Here is a 16681-nt window from a genome sequence, read left to right as displayed (position 1 = left end):
TCTGTCGAGTTGTTCAAGCTTCTTGTGCATTCTGGAAATTAATTTGTTCTCAGATGAATAGTTTGCAAATATTTTCTGAAGGTTATCTCTTTGCTCTGTGGGTTATTTCCTTTGTAATACAGAAGGCTTTTAGTCTGATATAATCTCATTTGCTAATTTTTGCTTTTGTTGGCTGTGCCATTAAGGCTGTATCCAACAAATTCTGGCTGAGACTAAGGTCCTGGGTCATTTCTCCTATATTTTCTTCTAGTAGTTTCATGGTCTTTCATCTTACACTTAAATCTTTGATCCATTTGGGGTTAGTTTTATATAGGGTGCCAGAGGAAGGCCTATTTTCTTTCTTCTGTATTTCGATGTGCAATTTACTCAGCACCATCCTTTCTCCAATGTATGTTCTTGCTGCATTTGTTGGACATCAGTTGGAGGGAATACGGGATTCGTTTTTGGTTCTCTTCTCTAGTCCATAGGTCTGTGTTTCTGGATGCCAGTCATGCGTCATCTGGTTCCCATAGCTTTGTGGTGTGTTTTGAAGTGAGGCAATATAATGTCCACAGCTTCCTTCTTTCTCCTTTGGATTGCTTTGGCTATTTGGGGTCTTTGGATTTTTAAAATACATTTTAGGAGTATTTTTTCTATTTTTGTGGATAATTTTAATTGATATTTTGCTAAGAATTGAGTTGAATCTGTAGGTCATGCTGAGTAGTATGAACATTTTAACAATATTAATTTTTTTCAATACATAAACATAGGATATCTTTCCATTTGTGTGTGTGTACTTTCTTGCTTCTACAATTTTCATTGTAGAAATCTTTCTCTTCCTTGGTTTAATTTATTCCTAGGTGTTTTCATTTTGAGTAGCTATTGTGAATGAGACTTTTTAAAAAAATTTCTTTCTCAGCAACTTCATTAATAGTGTATAAAAAAGCAACTGATTTTTTATTTTGATTTCTATCCTGCAATCTTGCTGAATTAATTCATCAGTTATAACAATTATTTGAAAGCGTTTTTAGGCTTTTCTACATATAAGATCATGTTGTCTGCAAACAGCAATGATTTAACCTCCTCCTTTCCTGTTTGAATAACAGGCAATTTGTTTTTAAATGTTTCACAACTTTGATGTAAATGAAGCATTAGTAATGCACCTTTCTAAAGAAAGTCTGTGTTAAACCACTCTGAGACTCACTATATCTTGGTGACAGCCTCTGCTTAGCTTTACCAGGAAATGAAATATCACAACAGACGAGGCAGATCTGCTGATGTTGGAGTGTCACTGACAATTTTTCACAAATCCTTTTATATTATCTCCCCACCCATTTCCATTGTGTCGTTCACAAATAGCAGCAAGTGGAGAGCTGCTGCATGGCTCCCGGCCTCACTGCCTGCAGGTACAACAGCAAAAGAGCCACAAGTGCATGAGAAAGTATGCCATGGCCTCCCCAGGGCTTAGCCAGTGAGGAGCACAGGGATAGAGGCACTGCAGCTTCCTTTCCCTGACTCAGAAGCTGAGTACGACCATTACTTTTTCCAAGGCCCCCGTGGGATTAAACCAACATCATTGTCCAAGGATTGGCCTCTTGTGCTCCACCTGATACACCTCCTCAGCATTTCCTCAATCATCCTACTTTCCATTTCTCTGTCTTTCACTAATAGTGCGTCATCATATTAAAGGCTGCTTCTAGGAAACTAGCTTAAGATGCAAGAAAGGCCCATCCCTTGCTTGAGACCATGATTGTTCGCATCTTCCATTTAATAAAGCAGCAACATCCTATGAATTTCACTCAAGTGATCCAATGTGACAGAGCACACATTCAATCCCCATTTACCTGACAACTCTCAGGTTGTTGATGGCACCTGCAGATGCCTACCAGTCTTCTTTTCTCCAAGTCACAAAGGGCTTGAGTGACAATCCTGGCTGCATACACATTTCTTCCAAAGCTATACATGAAGACATATTGTCACTTCTCCACTTGCTCTTTCAGGAAGAACAGAAGGAAAGACCCAACAAATTCCTGCTACCCTAACAGAGGACTTGGAACCCAGCTGTGTTTCCTTCCAAATATCATAGAAACGTACTGCCTATCAGTAATACCAACACTATTTATTGAAAAATTACTGTATTCTAGGGCGTACGCAGTTGTCTTACATGTATTATTCCATTTGTGTCTTTCCCCAAAACCTATTAGGAGTTATTATTATCATTATTCCTAGTTTACAGATGAGAAATAGAAGTACAGAAAGATTATGCTACTTATTCTATGGTCCTTGGAAAGTGACAATGCTAGGATTTGAACCTGGACAATTGACACCATATCTCACAGTTTGAACATTACAAATCACTGTGAATGTTCTGTGTAAAAAGGAACACGTTATTGTAATGCATTGAATTTTTATACCTATTTATTAAATAGAGCTTGAGGCTACAAAATAGGGCTTCCATCCAAATATCACATAACATTTTTCTTTTAGCTTGAAAAACAGCCAATTTTCAGCTCTTCCCCTAAGAGCTAAATTGCTTTCCAGTGGGACATTGACAAACAGACCAAAACAGAGGCTTAAAAATGCTCACACAGAGCTTGGTCCCCATTGCTGCCCTTGAGAATTGTGGAGCTGCCTTGTAGAGACATACTTGTGTCCTTGCTGGAGGGTGGAATATGGCGTGGAGCAGGATTGCATCCTTGCAGCTTCTCCCTGGACTGAGCAGCTACAGCCTCTGGCAGCTCATCCTCCACCTCCCCGTTACTAACATTTTGGACCAAGTGGTTCTTTGCTGTAGGCCCTTGTCCTGTGTGGGTGATGATTTTCAGCATCCCTGACCTTTATCCCCTAAAGGCTGGTAAAGTCCCTGGGTTATGACAATCGAGATTGTGTCCAGACACTGCCAGAATTCCCCTGATGGTGGAGAGGGGGGTTAAGTGATCCCACTGGAGAATCATTGTGCTAGACTCTCAGCTTCAGGTAAGAAAATGAGCCTCAAGGACCACTTGGCTGAGGGATCCTTTGTTAAAGAAAAAAAAAAATAGATAAAATAGGTGATTTAAACCATGAGTTGTTGGAGTTGGTTCTTTGTCACCTCTGTAACAGAGACAGTGTATATTTCCATATCCTTTCCTCTTCCTGGATGCACGAAAAGACTACATTTGCAGTTGTCTCTGTTTTGGGGTGGAGACCATGTAATTTAGTGCTTGCCGAGCGGAACATGAGAAATGATATATCACTCTGTCTCATGCAATCAATAGTGGTCTGTGCTCCCCAGCCTACCTCCTGCTATCTCTTTGACTAGATGGAAAGGACTCCAGTACTGGTAGAGGTCTTGGACAGAAGACTGAATACCTGGCCACTTTTGGAGGAGAGTTGACCTGGAAGCTCCTAATCTGCACTGGACTGTGACATGTGAGAGATAAACCTTTGCCACATTAAATTACCGTGAACTAAAGATTACTTATTATCAGAGCAAAACATACCTTCCATTTTTTTTTTCCTGAAATACATTAGATGTTGCAAATGAGCAAAACTTATTTTGCTTTTCCTTTGAAATGAGGAAGGGGAAAGTTTGGATTTGATTTGTCGGGAACACAGCAGATTTCCTTCATCAACTTAAACCCAGCAGGTCAACTTCAAGAGTGCAAATCCCACATCTTATATGCATTGATTAACTCAAAAAAGGCTTGTTAAGGGACTGCTAATGGCCAATGACCACCCCAAGAGCATAGCTGCACACATGAGGAAGGCATGGTTCTTTCCTCTGAAAAAATCGCTACCCACTGGAGAAGGCAAACGCAGTAAAAGAAACTCCTCCAAACAACTCAACCACCTTGATGAACCTCTAAACCATGTGCCTGGAGATTAAAGAATCGGTGAATAACTCAGAACAGAGTTCTAGGGGAGACAATATTTCACATGATACTGAAAAAGTAAAATAAGGTTGTTAAAAGGCAATAAAAGGAAGAATGCAAGGGATAATTAACAGCAGAGGATCATTCTAGGCACAGGGGAATGCAACTAACAAAATGAATGGGAGTGTGAAATTCCTATCGACCAGGGAGAGTGGGTGTGCAGGCCTGGAAGCCTCTGTTGTATTCATTTACTGTCCTGTTATGAAAAAGCTCCAAAGGTAATGACTTTAGAAATTGCAACCACTGTGTTTTGTCTTTGATTCTGTAGGTGGGGAGCTTGGGCAGGGTTGAGCTGGACAATCCCTTGGGTTCCTGTGCTGCAGGTGGGTACCATTCAGATGTGTGGTGCTGTGGATGGACTAATGGGGATGACTCAAAACCACTGAGCTCACACATCTGGACCTTGCTGGGCACAGGAGGCTGGCTCGCCTAAGACCTTTCGCCTGAGCCCCAACATCTGGCATCCAGGATATGGCAGCTGGTCTCAAATTAGTCATATTCTTCCCATGGTGTTGCTCCCAGAGGGAGTTCCAGGCAGAGAAAGTGGCAATGCCAGTCTCACCCATGAGACTGAAAGCTTAGTTTCTTTTGCCATATTTTGTGGTCGGAGGAATCACAGAGCCTGCTCAGATTTGAGAGGATGTGGGCACCTCACTCCACAAGGAGAAGAATTTATAGTGAAGAGCAGTGGTCTAACTGTCTTAGACAAGGTGACAGAAGTATCTTCTCTACTGAAGCCTATCAGTAGGATCATTAATCGCCAATGACTTCTTCCTGACTCTCTGAGATAAATTTGCTCTGAAAAGAGCTGTGGGGTACAGAGCTATTATAGAGATGGATCTGAAAGATCAGGAAGATTTTTAACAAACCAATTTTGGTAGAAGAAGCATACAATTGGGTATACTCAGAAGAAGGACGATTTGGTGAGGCAGGAAGCTGAGACCTACAGTGAGAGGGAGGGGCGCCCAGAGGAAAAACTGTCAAACCTCAGATAAGAAGAGGTGTTTAGTAGGTTTAATCCTCAGCTAAGAACTGAGAATGTGTGGACAATGGTTGTGGGGTGACAGTGAGTTTTGCTTAAGAACAGGGCCAACTCTGGCCTCTACCTATTCTAGTGAATGAAGTGTTTTTGAAACAGAGCCACACTGTTTGGATGGCAGACTTAATTGCAGCATAGATCTTGGGGCCTGCAGGACCCAAAGTATTTACTACCTGACCCTTTATAAAATGTTTGCCGGCCCTTGCTTTTAGAGAATGATCTGGCAGCAATGGTGCTCCCACCACTGACTGTCCTGGGAACAGAGCACCATGTGGGTGAGTTGTGGGGCTGTGGCAGCAAGCGGAGTGACATCATAGTAATGACATTGGAAAGGACTGGAAAAGAGGAGAGATAATGGAGGGCGAATTAGCATAAATCTGAGTTGAGCAGAGTGAAGGTCCATGTGCTTATCTGTGTGTGTGCATGTGTGTGTGCTTATCTCTGTGTGTGTGTTCGTGAGTGTGTGTACTTGCAGGAGGAGAAACTGCAGAAAGTGTTGTCAGATGTTCACTGTTCAGTGACCCAGAGGATATTAAGAAAAACAGAGGGGGCAGGGTCATAAGAGGAGAGGCTGCTGTGGGGAGTGGCGAGCCTGTTTCTCTCCCCCCTGATTGACATTGTCACAAGAACGTTAGCTGAGGCAGGTGCCATGTGGTCACACATCCCTTCTAAGGCGACCTAGAAGGATGGAGAAATGAACAAGTCAGTGTCATGAGTTTTAATATTCACTTAATTTTATCAGTTTAACAGCCACCTGATTATTCAAAGATTTCTCTCCTCTCGTCTCTTGAAACAGCTGACACTCGATGACTGGATCTACCTTGTCTGGGGATCTTTGTCCACATTCCTTCCCTCCTGTACCTGAAGGCTGCTGGGAAACTCTAACTCCAACTCCGACTTGCCTGGCTCATTTCCACTAATCCCTTAGGGCTGAGTTTAAATATCTCTTCCTCCAGGAATCCTTTTTATTTATTTATCCATCTATTTATTTATTTATCTATTTATTCTTTTTAGTTGCATACAACACCAGGATATATCCTGACATTATCCTAAAAGCATGCAACACCACCCTCTCCAATGTAGTCCCCAGCACTTCCCTCCCTCAACTCCACCAATCCCCTTTCCAATCCATTTACATTTGGCTTTTTAAAATGAGTGTCCAGTGGATACACCTGATCCCAGGACTCACCGGGCCACATCTATGCATGCACATAGGAAGTTCAGTGAGGATCCTTCCCCTGATCCAGGAAGCCTTGTTTGAATCCAGGGCTGCATGAGGTTCCACTGAAACGGCCCTGAGAGGACAGGGTATGTGTCTTTGCTCTGCTGCTCTGCACCTCTTACCTCCTAACAGCTCTGTGCTGCCTTTCTAGACCATGAGCTATTAGAGAGCTGGGCCCATGTACATATAATTTGTACCTTCTACATATCATATAATGTTTATTGGTGACAATGCAGATTTGATAACATAATAAATAATAATAACCAGGTTTATGAAGAATTTCTCACCGTGGGAATTAGACTAATGGTTTTACACAAATTAGCTCAGACTTTAAACGGCAGTAGATACCATTATTGTGCCCACTTAAGGGATGAAGAGACAAAAGTTATAAGAAGTTGGGAATTTTGATCTTGCTCAAAGCATCACAGTTATTTAATGGTATGGCCAGGGTTTAATCCAAGTCTGACTCCAGACCCTGTGTGGCTGGCCATCATAATAATCTGTTCTTGAATGGATCCATGATGCTTGAACAGAGGGAGGGAGGGAGGGGAAATGGGAAAAAGCATAAAGGAAGGGAGGAAGAGAGGGAGGAAGGACAGACTGTTGATTTTATAAGAGACAAATTTCCTGGTATGTGACCTCCCATGATGATGTGCCTACCCATGCCACAGCACACAACGCTTGTGTTATTAGGGGAATGTTTTACATAAGGTAGCCCATTTACTCCCCAAACAACCACCCACGAAGGGCATTCAGTTATTATCCAGTTATATCTGGATTCTGACCCTACATATCTCATCCCAGCCGTTGTCCTCATACAAGCCACAGTCATCTTGCTTGGGGCATGGCTATAGTCCTCATGCTTCTGAATGTATTCCCCTGGACACAGCCCAACTTTTGGTCCCATTGACTAATGCCCTGACAGCACTCTCTGATTTCCTCTGCTCCGCTGGTCCTCCTCACCTCGCCATTGCAGCTCTGTACTGTCTCCATGGCCCTCTAACCAGGAGCTATTAGGGTGCTGGAAATTTGTAAATAGAACCTGCATCATTACATACAATATTATGCCCATTATATTATCCACATAAGAACCAGGAAGCTCCTTGGAAAATATGCCACATCATATCAGCGAGCCTTTCAAGCCCTCCAGTGATCCCCATCTTAGAGGAAACCCAATGTTCTAGGGCTGAGCAGGTCTGGACCTGTCTTGCCCCAGCTTGATTCTCCTTCTAAGCTCTTATCCCTTGCTCACTCAGCTCCAGATACATTGTCCCAGCTTCTCTCCTCAAATGTGCCAGGCATGATCCCGTGTACCCACTGTTCCCTCTGCTAAAATGCTGTTCCTGCAAATCTCTCCATGGGTTACCTCTGTACCCCTCAGATCTCTGTTCAAATGTCACTCTCCTGGGGTCAGGGCTTCCCCAGACATTCCTTTCTTCTCACTCCTGTAATCCCAATCTTTTCCTCTGCTTTATTTTCCTCATAATACTAACAGCTATGTAACACGCAGTATCATTTGCATATGTACTTACTCATTTTCCACCAGAAGGTTAAATCCAGAAGTACAGGAATTGTCTCTTCTTCTCTCTCTTCTGTTCTCAGCACCTGGCATGGAGTAGGCACTTCATACATATTTGAACAAACTGATCTCCATATTGTAGATGAGAACACTGAGAAACAAGTCAAAGGCTTGCTCAAAGTCACGTAGCAAGTGACTAGAGGACTACCTATTCAAAGGCAGTCAGATACCCGGCAGTCAGACACTTTCCTCCAATGCCTTCCAGTAAAATGATGGTGTTTTGCATCCTAGGTCTTTACATCAGGCAGCTTAGGTCTGACCTATAATTAATATTTTTGTGTGATTTATCTATACAATAGCCATAAGAATATCAAATCTGCTTAGACTGCATGACACTTAATAAACACCAGCAAAGCAATCTGCACCTTCTTTGCCCTCCTCCTGGATATTCCCAAAGTATTATCATCATGGTGATTGAGATTACTATGTGGGCAATGTTTCTGCTGCCCCCCACCTGGATCGAAACACATGGGTCTCGGGTGTACCCAGTGCCTGGGTTTATTATTCTGCTTTTAAAGACAGAGACAAGCTTCTGTATGGATGGCTGACCTCACCTGCTGATTTTTATTCTCTGTCCCTGCCCCTGGTTCAGAATGGCAGGTTCACAAAAATGAGGCATGGAGGGGGAGGTTGTTTTGACTCTGACTTCAAGGACCTGGAAAGAGTCACATGGCTTCTCTGGGATGAGTGTCTCACTGGAGTAATTTTTTCCAGGGGTGACGCTTCCTGCCATCTTGTCTTGAAGAGCTTGTTTGCTGTCACCGTGAGGGCTGTTGAATATGGAAAGAATTTGAACTTCACCTTCCAATTGGGTAGAGAATTTCTTGTTAAAGTTCACAAAAAGTAAAACTTGGTATGTTTACCCTTCTGGAAATTTACTGTTCCCTAAAGTATTTTTATTGGGTGTAAGTGCTTAAAGAAAATTCCAGGGAAATGCAACAAGAAACGGAAAAGAAATAATGAAATAAAACAAATAATCACTTTCCTTATAAACAGATGATAGTTGCAAATCCCAGGGCTCAGAAGCAGGGTTAATAAGCTTGGCAAGACCAACCTTGTCCTGCCTAAGACGGAGTGCTCTTTGCTAAAGCCGCTCAAGCCACAAACATCAGCCTGGACTAACATGATCACTGAGGCTGTGCTTATGCTTGTTAATGATGTGCATGGAAATAGAGAGTCCTGGGAGTTTTGAATGATGCATTTGACAAACAGATTGCTTTTGGTTTTGGGGGGTTGAGTTTTCATTCCTGTTGCTTGGATGACTGTGGGAACTCAGGAAGAGCAGTGTTTGTACCTTACCTGACTTCCCCAAAATAAGAGTGACAGCCTCCTGAGGATACAGAATCACTCCCATTCCCAGTCTTCTTAAAACAATGTAAAGAGCTCCATGTGGCCACTGTTATGAAAAGCTCTTCCTCCTCAGAGGGAGAGAACTGGGTATTTCTTCTCCTAGGGCAGGAGTGAACAAGCCCAATGCACATCATGCTGCAGACCCCTATATACACACCTTCACCTGTGACTGGGCCACTTTCTGTGAGTTATTGCTTCCCTATCTGTCTCATTTACTTTGAGCTGCCAGACACTTCAAAACACTTTGTACACAATCAACCTTATATTCCATTCTCAGTCCTAGGCAGGAGGGAGCTGTTATCTTCACTAGTAACAGCAGGAAGCCACAGTACCAAGGAGTCAAAGCATTGGGAATCCTTAGGACTCTGACCATTAATGCATTAGCTAGATGAAGTCTTTGATATCTGAATGAACTTTTCCAAAGTATTCACTTTGTAAGTGGTAGACTTAGGATATGAACCCAGATTTCTCTAACCCCAAAGCTATCTTTTTAATAAACAGTCTCTTTGTTCTCTTGGGTTTGACAGATTTGAGCCCTGACTACCTAATACATTCTTATAACTTCTTTCTCTTGAATTAGGATTTGCATTGTACACCTCAGCAAAACTGGTTAGGACATCTCTAATCTTAAATACACACACATTTTAGACCCTGTGTTAATTTCCTGGAGCTGTTATGTCGAAGGACCAAAACCTGAGGGTTTAAGAGATGGATATTTATTGTCTCACAAATCTTACCTAATTGTTCCTTCAAAGAACCTATTTCTAAATAGGTTTAGAATCTAAGGTTTCCTGTAGACATGAATTATAAAGGTCATTCACCACAGACCTGTTGTGGATTAAGTTGTATGCACCGCAAAATTCATAGGTTCAAGTCCTAATTTGTAGTACCTTAGGGTGTGAGGTCATTTGGAAGCAGGGAGATTTCATGTGCAATTCTGGAACAGGGTCAACGCTTGGTCAAACATGAATGATATCTTTATAAAAAGGAAATTTGGACATGGACATACAGAGAGGGAAGAGAATGTGGAGACAGAGAAAAATACATCTATCAACAAGCCAAAGAGAGAGCTTGAAATAATTCTCCCCTCACATCCTCAGAAGACACCAGCCTTACTGACACCTTGGCCTTGGACTTCTGCCACCAAAATTGTGAGACAGTTTCTGATACATACACATTGCTGCTATGGTTTGGACCTGGAAATTCCTCTGAAAACCTCACAGGTTGAAAGCATGACCCCAGTGCAGCAAGGTACAGAGCTCGGCCCATCGATGCATTGGCTGGATTAATCCATTGATATTTACTGGGTGCCAACTATAGGAAGATCGGGTGTGGCTGGAGGAAGCAGGTCACTGGGGACGTGGCCTGAACTACATCTGTCCCTGCCCCTTCCTCTCTCTCTTTGCTTCCCAGCTGCCATGAGCAGAATAGCTTTCCTCTGCACATCCTTCCACCATGACGTTTCTGCCTTGGAGGCAGTGGATCATGGACTGAATGTCTAAAATCATAAGCCAAGCCAAACTGTTCTTCCTCTTGGCTGTTCTTGTGAGGAATTTTGGTTACAGGGATGAAAATGCCACACCCCATTTGTGGTACTTTGCTATAGTAGCCTTCTGAAGCTAGCAGTGTCTCACACAGGCCTCCTTTTAGATCTGAGAAGTCCAACACAGTTTTCAGCACAAAATCACAGTATGATCTAGTCCTAGAGAAGACCAATACCTATTCCACGGCCCTGTTCTCTCCTGAGTCCTCAGATTCCTAGCAACAAGAAAGGCGATAGAGAACAAAAATCAGTGGAACTAAGAGTCGTTTCTATTGAAAGGATGATGAAATTGATAAGCCTTTATCTGAGTTAACTAAGAAAACAAAGCAAGAGGACTCAAAAACTAAATTAGAAATAAAAGAGGAAACATTACAACTGGTACCACAGATGTACAAAGGACCATTGAGACTACTATGAGCCATGATATTCCAACAAAGCTACCAACCCAGAAGAAATAATTATATTTCTAGATGCATGCAGCCTACTAAGACTACATGATGAGGAAATAGAAAATATGAACAGAGCAATAACAGCAAACCTGTACACATGTGCATGCAAGCGCATCCTCACACACCATAGGGCACTATCGAGCTTTTTAAGAAGCAGGAAGTGCTGCTATTTGCAAGTATGCAGATGAAACTGGAGGATATTATACCAACTGAAATAAACCAGGCATAGAAAGGCAAAGCAAAATAGGGAAAGATTGGTCAAAAGGTGCATGATTCAGTGACAGAGGATGAGCAAGTTAGAGATCCAATGTACAACATGGTGACTAGAGTTGACAATACTGTGTCATGAACTTGAAATTTGCTAGAGTTGATCTGACATGCTATTACCCTACATGGACATACACAAAGGTAACAAACTCTGTGAGGTGATGGATATGTTAATTAGCTTCATTGTGATAATCATTTAACCATGTTTTTGTTTATGAGATGTCTATGCTGTATGCTTAAAATATATGCTATTTTGTATACCAATTACATACCAATAAAGCTCAAAAGAAAGTTCCAAATTCTTAGTCAGACCTGCTTATGTCTGTGGTTTTCCATACAAACACCTCTCGTCAATTTATTCAACCACTTTTTTTGTTGTCTTTCTATCATGACTCAGTTAAGTGAAACTGATTATGGTCTAGTGGGCTGGGGACAAGAGGAGAGACGATAGTCAGCTCAGGGGTGCAGGGGTGAAGGGTGTCAGGTGTGGTGATGGAGCTTAGTACAACACTGTGCCTAGCGCGTTCCCTGCACCGTGGGAGTTCTTGGTGGTTGACCAGAGACGTTGATGTCAAAACCAAAGCTCAAAGGATGAATAGCTTGTTTGGGGTAAATCAAGGGAACAAAGAGACATTGTAGCTAGACAGAAAAACACATGCAAATCCAGAGATACCAGGGAGCAGAGCACATTTTTTGAAATGGCAATGAGCTCAGTGTTTCCAGATCGTGATAAGAGGAGTGGTGAGTGTGAAAGATGTAGTGGTGAGTCGGTGCCAGACCATGAAGTCACCCCTTCCTGGCCGGGATCTGGCTTTATTCTGATGGTAGAGGGGTGTCAGGCATGCAGCAAGTGCATCAGATCAGAATGTTAGGATGAAGAATAAGGAGCACAGATGTGAGGGGACAGGACTCTAGTAGGTGCAGAGTTTTTCTGTCTGTGTCCACTGTTCCCAGCTTATTTCTCTGCTGCACTCACCCTCCTGAATGTTCTCTGCATGTCCTTGTCTGTAGCTATGTAGGACAGGGAGTTGTCAGCACTCTCAGGACAAGGACCACTCAGCTGGGAGTCAAGAGAGTTCCAGACCAGATTCCAGAAGTGGAAAAAGCTAAACTCACAATTTCCAGAACTTTAATATCTTCAGCTGCACAGACCAGAGGGTAAAGCTTCAGTACAGAGCAACCCAATTAACTGCAGGCGGAAGACCCTGGACTAAACCAAAGTATGGCATTGTAGGGCACACTCCTATGTCTTCTCCTGACCTCAGTCTTCCCATCCATAAAGTTTAAGCATTGACCAACTCCTCCAGGAAGACTACCCTGACCTCAGGGGCTACCAAATCAACCCTATTCGTCACATATCTTTATTGAATTTATTCGTACATCTGATTACTTCTCTCTTCTTACTAAGACACCACTTGGTTTACTATCATATCTCTAGAATAAAAACGAATGTCTGCTACATAAATAGGTGCTCAATTAACATGTGTTGAATGAACACAGATACATGAGCAAGGGATTATCATTGCCAGATATGCAACAGACTCAGAGAGGCAGTTTTCCAAGGCTGCATGAACCATGAACTTGGAGTGGAACGGCCAAATTCAAACCCAGGTTGGAATTCCAAACTCCATGTTGTATCTTTTTCATCACAAGGATTTACTTACACAATCGGAGTTGTTTTCATTATTGTTAAATTCAACTACCTGGTTTTCAAGAAGAATCTTTAGTCCAATACCTGGGTTTGGTTGAGAAAACACATATCATGACAGTATGGATATGATAATGGAGGAGAGATCTGAAAATGTGGAAGCTCATTATCACTTGGCTTTGGAAGTCCAGGCTTACTTGTCAATTCCCACTTAACACCTCTTTTATTTCCTCCTTTCAACTGGGTGCAGACGAAAGTGTCTATTGTTGCAAGAAGGAATCATTGACTGTTTCTTTCTCCTTGAAGATGGAATAAAGCACTCAGTTTCCAACTCCCTTAAGCGATTAGTGTCATTTTCTGTAGTGCTTGTAGAGTCCTGGATTGCAAACTTCTGAATGCTGCAGAAGCCCCTTGAACTTTCGATTCTCTATTTCAAAAGAAATGAAAGAGACGTCATCTTAATTCTTCACTAATAAAGTACAGTCCCACTCTGGTTTGGAGATTAGGCAAGAGAAGAACCATTCTCCACTTTATCTACCCTGAAATTTTATACATCATCCAGCACTGTACTCTGAACTGAACACCATTTGCCTTTCGGGGATTGTATGAGAAGAAAAAGTTATGCATATAGAAGAGTGAGTGCCTGGGCTGATGTGATCACGTTCTGGCTAAATATGCTCTCGGTCAGGTGTGGTAGAGCCCATTGTGTCCAATCCAGGAGCTCTGCAAAAGCAACCAAAAGTTCAGACATCCAGCTGTGGAATTCTTATACAGAAATCTCCAGTCTTTCTAGTTTATTGAAAGTGAATGCTTTTGGGATTACTTGGCAGTAGAAAGAGTAACTTAATTTTAAAATTATGGTTGGAATTATTCATTAAATCTGTAAAAATGTTCCTGCAGTGGGCAGATTTCAAGCTGACACCCATCATCCCCACCCTATTAGTCCTCATTCCTTGTGCACAGTCCTTCCCTTGAGGGCAGGCTGGACCTACCCAGGGACTCAGTTCTAACCAATGGAATGCAGCAAAGATGATGGAAAGCCATTTCCAAAATCAAGTTGTGAAAATTTTGACCTTTCTCTCTTCCCTCTCTTGTTCTTCTCACTCTTACACAGCTGCCAGTAGAGATTTCATGTGGCAGGCTATCAAGTGGCCACTGGTCAGTAGACAGGAAGAAGCCAAGGCCTTCAACCCAATAGCTCATGAAGAAATGAATCCCACCCAAAGTCATGTGAGTGAGCCTGGAAAGGTTCATCCCACAGGGGAGCCTTGAGGTGACCATGTGGCCCTATATGACACTTGCTCACAGCCTGTGACTTTCTGAACCAGAAGGGCCAGTGAGCTGCAGATCAATTCTGGACACACAAAAACTGTGAGATAAATATTGTCCCCAGAGGATAGGGATGGCGGAGGCTAGAGGGAAGGAAATGGGGATTGAAATGGACCGATTATGTTTCATACATCTATGAATATGCCAAATAAAACCTGCTACTATGTGTAACTATACTGCACAGATAAAAACAGAAAAAAATATTGTACAAAGCATCGCTGTTTGGAAAAAAAAGTTATGTACCAATAGATAATCAGTTAAGAAACTTTTACACAAAGAAATCACCCAAAGAACCGTTGAGATCAAGGAGAATTCAACAAACTGAATAAATAGTAACCATATATTCAGCAAAAACAAGATTAAAAAAAAGAACTAATCAAAAAATATCCTATTACACATATCAAAATAAACTAAATAGAATTTAAAAAAAAACACTTAGAAGCATTTTCAAGAAGAAATGTGCAGGGTTATTTATTGAAAACTACAAACATCACCGAGAAACATAAAATAATACTTGAATAATCAGAATGTAGATCATACTTCTGGATGAGAAGACTAAAGACTATTATTTCTTTTCAAATAGCTTTTAAGTATAAAGCAATTTCTATCAAAATCATGACAGAATGACTACTTAACTAGGAAGGATTTATCCAAATTTATCTTGTAAAATATAAGAATGTAAAAATAGCAAAGAATTGTTTTAAAACAGAAGTCTAATGTGGGAGAACTAATATTATCAGCTATTAAAACACTATAAAGCTACAAAAAAATCCAAAGAATGTGATTGAACCACACCTAAACAGAGAGAGGAAAGAACAAAAATATAAAGCAGAAATGCAATCCCTAAATCTTAACAACTGTGCTTTTAAGTGATAAATTTATAAAGTTATATATATGGGTGAGTTAATGCCTCTCCTTTTGAATAAAAAATGTTCATATACCTCTCATCAAAATAAAGTACTACAATATGAGCCATTGGATACCCTAAGCCTAGAAGAAAATGGCAATTCATATCACCAAAGCAGTGTTTCTCCAATTTTTTTACAAAATAAGAATCACAAAGAAAATATAAAGTACAGATTTTCAGGTTCTCCCCAAGAAGATTTGAATTGGTACAGTTCATTTTAACCAGAATGCCTGGTCATTTTGATGCTGTAGACCAAATTTTGAAAATTATTGCTCTGCTGGCAGAAGTCCTTTCTAATGGTAGAAGGTGTAGATGAAACAAAAGATTATATGGCTTGCAAGTTAAAACAAAGCAATGAGTAGAAAAGCCAATGGTATATAAAAAGACCATGTATATTTATTACTGAGAAATCCTATTTGTAGTAGATTTGTGAGAGGATCACCATGAATAATGAAGAGACAGTTCAAATAAATCAATAGGAAAAGTACTTAGATGTCTTTGCATAAATGAGAAAAGAATACTTTTTTCATAGTGGAAATGCATTTGTTTATAAAGAAATGAGAAAATGATCTAACTCCTCTGTACTTAAAGTCATCCAAGACTTAAATCATCACAATGAAGTCTTGTTACTTAAATATCAAATTTGCAAAGATCTCTTTTTGAAAAGTCAGTATGGAATGGTTTTAAGTAAAGACACAAAATCTCATGGATTGCAATTTTGTGTAAATTGTTACAATCCCTTGTGAGAGCAATGCAGCAATATGTATCAAAAGTTTTATAAATATCCAAAATATTTAATTCAATCATTTCATTTCTGAAATGTGTCCTTAAAAAGAGAGTATATATAAACAGACTCATCACAACATTATTTGTAATTGCAAATTTTTTGAAAGAGCTTAAATGTCAATGAAAAGGGTTGATTACACATATCTTTTTATTTTTAGCTACAAAAAATGATATGTGAATGTGAATGTTACATCATGAAAATTTCTTATCATAAAATGACAACTCAAATTAGAGCAGAGTTGCATGAAGTATTAGAAATGAGTATACCAACATTTTATATTATAAGTATTAATGGTATATGTGACAAATTTAGATTATAAAGTTTATATTAAAATAAGAATAGCTAAGGTCTCTGCATGGCTTGACCCCAGACTCAACTAAATCTTCATGGTTAAATTCTCACCATCCTGTCAAACAGGTGGTATTGACACAATGACCTCACAGACAGGGAACTAACTGATGGAGACATCAGAACACACGTGCAAGGTTGGATCGCTGCTACGTATGGGGCTGGAATCAGAAATTCAGCTCATTAAATATATATCCACACTCTTAACTTACATTTTTGGATCTATGCTTCTAGAAGAAGATCTCACCCATAATCCTGACAGCCTTTGAATGATGGGACTGAGGGTGACTTACCATTCTCCTCCTCATGATCATCGTCGT

At 40.8% G+C, this 16681-nt stretch overlaps 1 long non-coding RNA gene across 1 annotated transcript; it reads right to left on the bottom strand.

Annotated features, from left to right (window-relative positions):
- Positions 1 to 2151: 2151 nt before the first annotated feature.
- Positions 2152 to 7774, bottom strand: LOC124078758 (uncharacterized). The gene is made up of 3 exons (XR_006847037.2): positions 7687 to 7774; positions 6122 to 6227; positions 2152 to 5610 (listed from the first exon to the last, which is right to left on the bottom strand). It is a non-coding gene; the product is annotated as an uncharacterized LOC124078758 (long non-coding RNA).
- Positions 7775 to 16681: the final 8907 nt, after the last annotated feature.

The sequence above is a fragment of the Marmota monax genome, unplaced genomic scaffold (genome assembly GCF_021218885.2).
Source record: "Marmota monax isolate L192 unplaced genomic scaffold, Marmota_monax_Labrador192_F-V1.1 WCK01_AAM20220418_F8-fsc00009, whole genome shotgun sequence".
Taxonomy (NCBI): domain Eukaryota; kingdom Metazoa; phylum Chordata; class Mammalia; order Rodentia; family Sciuridae; genus Marmota; species Marmota monax.
Note: the sequence above shows the minus strand (reverse complement) of the source record. Positions and strands in the feature narration are given on the sequence as shown.